Source organism: Vulpes lagopus, chromosome 2 (genome assembly GCF_018345385.1).
Source record: "Vulpes lagopus strain Blue_001 chromosome 2, ASM1834538v1, whole genome shotgun sequence".
NCBI lineage: Eukaryota > Metazoa > Chordata > Mammalia > Carnivora > Canidae > Vulpes > Vulpes lagopus.
In genome coordinates this window covers 116,921,110-116,928,882 of record NC_054825.1, presented here as the reverse complement: position 1 = coordinate 116,928,882, position 7,773 = coordinate 116,921,110, and the positions used below count along the sequence as shown (strand labels likewise).

The following is a 7,773-nucleotide window of genomic DNA, read 5'->3' as shown; positions in this document are numbered from 1 at the left end:
CAAGTGTACAAAGGCAGTCACTGTCCTGGGGCAGGAAGTAGTTCTGGCAAGTGGTACCCTTATATCAATAAGAGATTGTGATAAATGTTATGAAAGTGATAGTCATTGTTCTGTAACCGAGAAGTCCATGAAGATGAAGATGAGTTGCTTCAGGTGGGACAGAAAACGCTTCTCAAGGGATAGGATTTGGGGGCTTACAAATGAAAGAAAAGAGGTATCCAGGCATGTTGAGAGGTAAAGTATATTTTAGGCAAAGAGAACAGAAGGCCAAAGCAAGAAGGAACTTGGAAAGCAACCAGTAAGGAGACAGTGGCCAAGATGAGGTCCAATAGGCAGATAGGGCCAAATCATATGGGAGTTTACAAGGAGTTTTTAAAGTGTTTGAGGAAGAAACATAATGCAATTTGTATTTTTAGAAAATCATCCTGATAGTCGTATGTAAAATAAAATGAAGGAAAACGTAGTAGGACCATCTGGGAAGCCACAGCAGCAGTCCAAATGAAAACTCATGTTGATTTTCTCTAGTATGGTGGCAATAAGGGTAAGAGAGAAATCTGTTTTGAGATATATTTTGGTGAGTGGAACAATGATGATCATGCAGTTTGTATATTGCATGCAGTTGCCGCATCTAAAAGGACACCACTGGCGTTATAGACAGAGAAGTATTTCCATCAATAAGAATTATGGATGGTTTGGATAAGTAGGATAAATTAGAAAATGTAACCAAGGAAGAGTCATATGTTTCTGCTTGAAATACTGTGAGAAAAGTACTGCCTTTAATTATTGTGTGAATGTCATATGGAAACAATTTCAGAATTGGGGGAGACACAAACATTTGTGAGAAGGTAAGCTGGGGATGTCTATTAGATCTCCAACGGAGAATGTCAAGTCGGTGATTGAATATTTGAGTCTGCAGCTCAAAACAGAAATCAGAGTTTAAGACACAAAAGGTGAGCATTATCAGTTTATAGTTTCTATTCAAGTGGTTTAGGCCACTTAAGGAAAGCACAGGAAAGAAAAGGACCCAGGAGGGGGGCGCTAACACAGCTAGAGGTGGGGATAAATGGAGCAGGACACCATTACAGAGACTGATGGAAGTTGCCAGTTAGGAAGGAGGAGAGGAGAGAGAAAGTCATTTCAGGAGAAAAATCATTTCATCGGAGCCCAAAAAGGAAAGTTTTTCCAAAATGAGTAGTTGGCGGAGTTAAATACTTCTAAAAAGTCAAAAACTACAGTGAGATGAGGACAGAAGACTGCCCTTTGTGGTTCATAATATGACAACTGATGACTCCCATTCTGTGGCAGTGGAACAGTATGGAAAGAAGCCAAATTGGAGTGCGTTGGAGAGTAACTAAGAGTTAGGTATACAGTTTTGCTTTAAAAAACAACAGAGGGATCCCTGGGTGGCGCGGCGGTTTAGTGCCTGCCTTTGGCCCAGGGCGTGATCCTGGAGACCCGGGATCGAATCCCATGTCGGGCTCCCGGTGCATGGAGCCTGCTTCTCCCTCTGCCTATGTCTCTGCCTCTCTCTCTCTCTCTCTCTCTCTCTCTCTCTCTGTGACTATCATAAATAAATAAAAAATAAAAAAAATAAATAAATAAAAAACAACAGAAAATGGAGTGACAGCTAAGCACAGGATGTTAGGTCAAAGGCAGAGTTTTGAAATTAAAATGGAAAATACTAGAGCCAGCAAGTGCAAATGAAGAAGCTGTACCTTAATAGGAGTAAGGACATCTTTTCAGCTGTGAAAGGAGGCAGTCAGAAAGAGGATGGGTGACCAGACAGGTAAGTTTGTTGACTTGGCAACAGGAGAACAAGGTATTTGCCATCTGCTCTTATTTGATTAATGAGTACGAGGAAGGCTATCAGCTTAGGATGTGGGGAGTGTGTATGGTGCAGGAAGGTCAGGGGAAAGGAAATGTTCTAAAACAGTGCTTGCAAAGCAATTTATTGTGGAAACCTAAAAGTATTGCCAGGCATTGTTAAGTGTTGTTCAGGTTTGTGATAATTAAAAAAAAAAGAATTATTCCAGGCTGGTGATTCTTTTTTTCCACCAGAAGTTTCAGTTGCTCTGTGGTGCACATGGAAAAGATGGATGACTGGAACAAATAAAGGTAGAGCTTTTACAAGTGCATATGATAGGAAGAGAGTGGGGCAAAGTTGCTGAGAGTATCCATAAGGAGCTATTCATAAAAATAAAATACAGAAGCTAAATTGGATATGGAAGGAAGTGAGAGCGGTGATGGTTCTGTGTAACTAGAACTTGCATGGGGCATCATTCCAAGAGATAATATTTTGGATTGGAAAAGGAATGTAGATTACACAGGGTCCAGACGGAAGGAGAAAAGAATAGAAGGAAACTGGAGACTGGAGACAGAAGCTGTAGCAGCAGAGCAGAAGCTCCTGGTCTGAAGTAAGAGAGTGAGGGCGGTGAGGTAGCATGATTGCAGAAAGAGTTGGGGCAGAGCTAATTGTGGGCGGGCAGTAAGGCAGCTGGGTAGTGTTGAGGGCCCTGAAGCTGGAGAGCTCAGGGTAAGCTGGCACAAAATACTCTCAGGAAGGGTTCATTGTTCAAAATCCAGAATCAATAGGTCAACTGGATGAAATGTTGGGGAGTTGTAGTGTGGGTGCAATGAAAGAACAAATCCTAAGGAAACAAAAATTATTATTATTTCTCTTACTCTCATTACTCTTCTCAACCACTTAGACCCTGAAAGAGCACAGGAAGGAGTCTCTTGCTTTACCTCTTCTAGCTCCTCTCTCTTTGATCCTGCTTCTGTTGGGCCTTGGGTCTGGTAAATGCATTTCACAGTTAAAATGGCTCTATTCCTTCCATAACAAAAAGCCTGATTTACTTGTGATTAGCAAAACTCAATGTTTTCTGGCAGAAAATAAAAATTTCAAAGTAGTCACACTTTTTTTTCCCCAACATTTTAAATATAGGCTTAAATGCAATTGAATAATAATTTTTAAACGGTTGTATGGCAGTTTCCTTACATAGAGTCTAAAATCTCCTGTTCATCCACTACAACCTGGTTCACCAAATTCTGTAATAGCAGAACTAAAGGGCACCCTAGGTAGCCTAAAAGCTATAGGTATAAGACGACAAAAGTAACGTTCTAATTTATACAGCAGGCAGTAAGCTCATGAAACTTATCCCCCCAACTGGTGAAACAACCCAAATATATAGCTTTCCATATATTTTTAGGTGATAAATTTATAATAGGTTATTGACAAAACTAGAATGTTGGGTATATAATCCTAACTTTTCTGAAGTTGAAATTATAAGAAAGAAAATTGATTTCTACCGCAACTCTTATACTTATCAAAGAAAAAGTATTGAGATAAATAAACCATGGGCCTAAAGGATTGGTCCAGTTCTCGCTTTTCTGTTGACACTTTACATCAAAATACATGCAAAGGAAAATAGAAAAGACAAATATTAGTCATACTATACGAAATGCCGCTCTTTGTTTATTTGACTGCTCCTACAAAGTTAGTTTAAATAACATGCATAACAGACGTATGAAGAAGAAAGATATACACTTTATTTGCTTTTAACAAAATAAAATTGTTGGCAACAATTTGGTTTAGTGAACTTGGCATGGAATATGAACCATGGATTATGTAAAGGTTTTTTTTTTTCCCCACTCCCAAGAAAACCATGCTATGTACACTTTTAGAAGGAGAACAAAAGGAAATAATAGCGTATCTGATGATATGATTGCAGAAGACTTCTGGCAACATGATGGATTGAGTGGATGCAATCTCGTATCCTGCTTCAAACAAAAAGGATGCTGGATACAATGTAAAACAGAAGTTAATACATCACCAAGACTAAATAAAATAAAAGATAATACAAAAGTGCCATAAAATAAGAGACAACTTAAATGCAGAGCCCTAAAAGTATAAATAGGCCTCACAGTGGTCTTTTGGTTTCCTGGAACTTTATACGTGCACAACTCACTAAATCGGAGTTCTAATGCCCATCCAGAGACAGAGTATAATTGTAGGCTCTGCAAAGCAAGAAACAATGATAGACATCATTGCAAAATAAACAAATTTTAAAACATAAAAACAAGTCTCTGTAAAGGCTCTGTTCTTCATCATTACCTTAATACTCAAATCAGCATATACAGTGACCAGCATTTTTTCAGAAATCATTATTAATTAGACCCTACAGCTACCAAATACATGTACTTTATAACAACATAGGATGCATTTACATTTCCATACACATTAGCAAACAGGAAAATTCAAATTGTAAAAGAAAAAAAGAGACATCATTTCATTGGATAAAGAACCTCAAATTCCAAAAAAAGGTAAAAGGTATACAAAAGGTATGCAAAATCTCTACCCTAAAGGACTAATGTATCAGTAGAAATGAGAGACTTATATAAAGAAGCAATATACATGTTCCTTATTAGATAATTCAATGTCATATTTTCCTCTGTGGATCTGCAGAGTTAATAAATCACAATCAAAATATCAAGAGATTTTTATAGAAAACTAACAATTTGATTCTAAAATGTATAGAGAATCTAAAGGGCAAAGAATAGGCATAACATTCTTAAGGAAGAAGAACAAAGTGATTTTACCCTACTAGTTATCAAGACAATTTAAAATCTTCATCAATTCAGATCTTTGGTGTTGGAGCAAAGAAAGATAAATAGGCCAATTAAATAGAACAGAAGGCACAGATAGTACCCAGTCTGGAATCTTTCCAGTATAAATGTGAACACTTCATTTAAGGCAAAGAAGCCTCCAGAGTGCAAAGTGCAAAAGCTGATCTTCTCAGTAAATGGTGTTAGGTTGCTGGATTTATGTATCAAAAAGAAATTTGACCTTTCCTTATACCATACACAAAAATGAATTCTGAGCGGGCTATATATAAATGTGACATTGATATGATGTGCATAAATGTGATGTAGATATAAGCAATAAGTTTCTAAATGATAAAGTTGGAGAATATCTTTATGAAGCTGTAGTAGATAAATATTTCTTAAACAGGACACAAAATGTACTAATTAGAAAGGGAAAGATTAATACATTAGTCTATATTAAAATTAGAATTAAGAACTCCTGTTATCAACTGATATCATTAAGAAAGTGCAAAGGCAAGCATCAGGGTAGGATATTTGCAACACAGCAATAGAATTTATACTCAGAATTTTATAAAGAACTTAAATTAATAAGAAAAATTGAAGGTAATACAAATCTTAAAAACAGACAAGATACTTGAAGGGCACCTGGGTGGCTCATTCAGTTAAGCAGTGACTCTTGATTTCAGCTCAGGTCATGATCTTGGGGTCCTGAAATGGAGCCGGTGTCAGCCTCCACCCTCAGCAGGGAGGTGCTTCAGAATTCTCTTCTCCCTCTGATGCCCACCCCAGACCCCCTGCTCACTCTTTCTCCCCCTCTCTCTAAATAAATAAATAAATAAATCTTTAAAAAAATAGACAAGATCCGTGAATAGGAATATCATAAAAAATGACATTTGAACTATAGATAGATATACTAAAAGTTGCTACAACTCATGAGTGGTCAGGGAAATTCAAATTAAAATCATAGTAAGGGCATCCCTGGGTGGCGCAGCAGTTTAGCGCCTGCCTTTGGCCCAGGGCGCGATCCTGGAGACCCGGAATCGAATCCCACATCGGGCTCCTGGTGCATGGAGCCTGCTTCTCCCTCTGCCTGTGTCTCTGCCTCTCTCTCTCTCTGTGACTATCATACATAAATAAATAAAAATTTAAAAAAATAAAAAAAAAATCATAGTAAGATAACATTCCACGTACCAAATTGGCCAAAATTATAGACTGACAATACCAAATGTCATTAGTGATTTGAAATAATAGGAATACTAATCATTGATAGTGGAAGTTTAAATTAGTAAAAACACTTTGCAAATCACTTTTTTTTTTTAAGAGCAATTTTAGGTTTACAGGAAAAAATGAGCAGAAAATATAGAAAGGTATGTCAGTAACTAAACTTTTTGTTCATTTGATTGTCTTATATTATTAGCTAAGCTCAATGTATATTGAACAGTAGTTATGATAAATGACATCTTTTATCTTACTCCTGACTTTAGTGGAAGTGTTTCGAATTTCTTGTGAACATATTTGTGGGTCTCTGACGGGTATACTTTACTTTAAGGCCCTCTTTTATCAGACTCAGGACACATCAAGTTAGTCCTACTCTGCTAGAAATTCACGTTAAGAATGAGTGTGTTATTTTCTTTCCTACTTTTTCCAGAGTGATCATATACGTTTCTTATAATAAAATTTAATGCAATAAATTGCTTTAATAAATTTCCTAATTTGAATTATTTTTGTATTTAAAAGATATATTTAAGTCACAGTGTATTATCATTCATAGTATTATTTTACTATATTGCTGGATTTGATTTTTTTAAATTTTATGTCTATTTGTTAATGGAATTAGCCTATGGTTTTCTTTGTTATTTTAAAAAATCTTTAAGACTATACTTTCAGGGATCATTTCTATAGTTTGTTTAAAAATCTTCATTGCATCATAACAAGTGATGTTCATTTGCAGGAGGTGTCAGGGAGAAAGATATACTATCTCCTTCAATGTCCTTCTAGCTGGACTAGGAAACAAATTGCCATGAGAAGAGGAGAAAATCGAATTTAATTTCATGCATATGGAGAATCCACAGAGACATGGAAATTCCAAAGACAGACAGACAGGCCTATTTATCTTTCTGTCTGTCTTTGGAATTTCCATGTCTCTGTGGATATGGAAATCCATATGTCATTCAGAACTAAGGAGAAAGAGGATAAGACTCTGGGAGTTCAAGGGGAAGGAATGCAATTCACAGGAAGATGAAAAAGAGTAAATATTTGGTAAACAAACGTTTGCTGAGCCACTCAGGAACAATGAGACATAGAGAACTTTGATCAAACAGGCCTTGCCAATTTCCTCCCTGTCTACCACACCTAGTTTGTGGTTTAATGTTGTTATCCATGGTGATAGCTCTCTTTCCAAAGCAGGTTCTCTATTTAAATTGTTTTAGGCAGTTGAGGGGGAGGTAAAGAGATTTTTCTGAATCTACTGGGTTTTGATTGCTTTTTTTTTTTTTTTTTTAATTAACTTTTATTGGTGTTTAATTTACCAACATACAGAAAAACACCCAGTGCTCATCCCGTCAAGTGTCCACCTCAGTGCCCGTCACCCATTCCCCTCCAACACCCGCCCTCCTCCCCTTCCACCACCCCTAGTTCGTTTCCCCGAGTTAGGAGTCTTTATGTTCTGTCTCCCTTCCTGATATTTCCCAACATTTCTTTTCCCTTCCTTTATATTCCCTTTCACTATTATTCATATTCCCCAAATGAATGAGAACATACACTGTTTGTCCTTCTCCGATTGACTTATTTCACTCAGCATAATACCCTCCAGTTCCATCCACGTTGAAGCAAATGGTGGGTATTTGTCGTTTCTAATTGCTGAGTAATATTCCATTGTATACATAAACCACATCTTCTTTATCCATTCATCTTTCGATGGACACCGAGGCTCCTTCCACAGTTTGGCTATTGTGGCCATTGCTGATAGAAACATCGGGGTGCAGGTGTCCCGACGTTTCATTGCATCTGAATCTTTGGGGTAAATCCCCAACAGTGCAATTGCTGGGTCGTAGGGCAGGTCTATTTTTAACTCTTTGAGGAACCTCCACACAGTTTTCCAGAGTGGCTGCACCAGTTCACATTCCCACCAACAGTGTAAGAGGGTTCCCTTTTCTCCGCATCCTCTCC

General features: G+C 37.3%; 1 pseudogene; it reads left to right on the top strand.

The window, feature by feature from the left end:
* The first annotated feature begins 6,476 nt into the window (after positions 1–6,476).
* LOC121486037 lies at positions 6,477–6,612 on the top strand (annotated as a pseudogene).
* Positions 6,613–7,773: the final 1,161 nt, after the last annotated feature.